The sequence below is a fragment of the Bombus impatiens genome, unplaced genomic scaffold (assembly GCF_000188095.3).
Source record: "Bombus impatiens unplaced genomic scaffold, BIMP_2.2 scf_0095, whole genome shotgun sequence".
NCBI classification, from domain to species: domain Eukaryota; kingdom Metazoa; phylum Arthropoda; class Insecta; order Hymenoptera; family Apidae; genus Bombus; species Bombus impatiens.
The window spans coordinates 905,653-907,140 of record NT_176514.1 but is presented as its reverse complement, the minus strand read 5'-3'; the positions used below and the strand labels follow the sequence as shown (position 1 = coordinate 907,140).

The 1,488-nt window shown below is 45.4% G+C and overlaps 1 long non-coding RNA gene across 1 annotated transcript in view; it reads left to right on the top strand.

Annotated features, from left to right (window-relative positions):
- The window catches only part of LOC117151145, a 19,642-nt gene that overhangs the window by 4,263 nt on the left and 13,891 nt on the right, over nt 1–1,488 (top strand). The window contains exon 2 of the long non-coding RNA XR_004460846.1: nt 1,140–1,144. This is a non-coding gene — a long non-coding RNA (uncharacterized LOC117151145). The remainder of the gene's footprint in view (nt 1–1,139; nt 1,145–1,488) is intronic.

Genomic DNA, 1,488 nt, shown 5'->3' with positions numbered 1-1,488 from the left:
GGCGGCCCCCGTTCCGGCCCCCGTGGGTCGGAATCCAAGGTGACCAGGAGCTCGTCCCAGGCCCGTCTCTTTGCCATCAAAATGGCCCTGTGGAGGACGATTAAACGTGTTGTTGATTAATGACTAGACGAGTTGGATACTGTAAATTCGCACGTTCGTGGGGAGATGCGATCTCGAAGAAGCGTGCCAACGGGAGTAGTAAATTCCCGTTACGATTGACTAATCGACGCCACGAATCGTTCGATCCCTTATTTCTTGTGGGATAATAAGGGTAGTTAAATTGAAGATAACGCTATTAACAGGTTATTATATATTTGCACAATCTAACAACTTCGGTGTAATACAAAATGAATGGTTGATATAAGCTGACTACGAGGGAGTACGACCTGAGACTCTGTTCGTGTTTTCGCGTACGATAATGTATTGTGTCGACTGACTGTATTCGATTTGTTGACTGAATTGAGTTGATCCTTGGTGAAGACTGACTTAAGCAGATGTTTGATCGAGACTCGAATTACGTGCCTGTGTAGAATAAGTAGGTGACCTTTCTAATGATGTAGAAGAAGTAGAGTTGACCCTCCTGATGTCGTAGGAGAAGTAGTTAACTTGACTCTCCTGATGTCGTAGGAGAAGTAGTTGACTTGACCGATGTCGTAGGAGAAGTAAGTTACAGCGACGATGCTATGTCGGAGGAAAGTTGGCGATGGGTGTGTCTAGCGCACGGGACCATCGGATTTGTTCATGACGTTTTTGGTCAGGAAAGTGAGGGCAGTATGCATTGCTTGTGATTGGATAAACGGAGATTGGTGGACTAGAAAGGGTCTTAGCCGCCCTCGATAGAAAGTTGCTATTAGGAAGCATCGTACGTGAGAAACTAACTTTCCCTTGTCAAGCCGTAGTAGACAATAGCCTTTAGAAATGATTCGTAAAACAAATGTTTGTTGGGTCTGAAGGACATTAGCTAGCAAATTACTGGGATTTATGACGGGTCCTTGAGGCTGTTGAAGGTACGCCGTAAGGATGAGCGGACATCTGGTGTCCGTCTGGCCCGCGGTGTATGGCCTGGTCCAGGTAGAGAATCGCCCGACGTAACAGATACTTAGTGTAGTGAAATGTATGTAAAATTATTTGCAGTACAGAGTTAGTCGTCAGTCTCTCAGTGTTGCTCGATATGCGTATACAAGGTAATGCTTACGTTCGCTCGATACTAATTCGCTATAAGAATGCTCGATACTGATTCCTGAAGATCGTGTTCGTTTATATATACTGGTCGGGGGAGTACCGGAAAGTTTAAATTCGACTTCGGTTGACGGCTGTGCGCAGCGGTTATATTGTTTTGTCCGGAGTTTGTTTGTTATTACATTTCGTATATCATAACGGTGTTAATACTCCGAGGCAAAACAACAACATGGGTCAACCTCGATTCGAATCGTCCTATGATTCATGTGCCGCTACACCCCGTTACAAAGACACACGCGCCTCACGGTG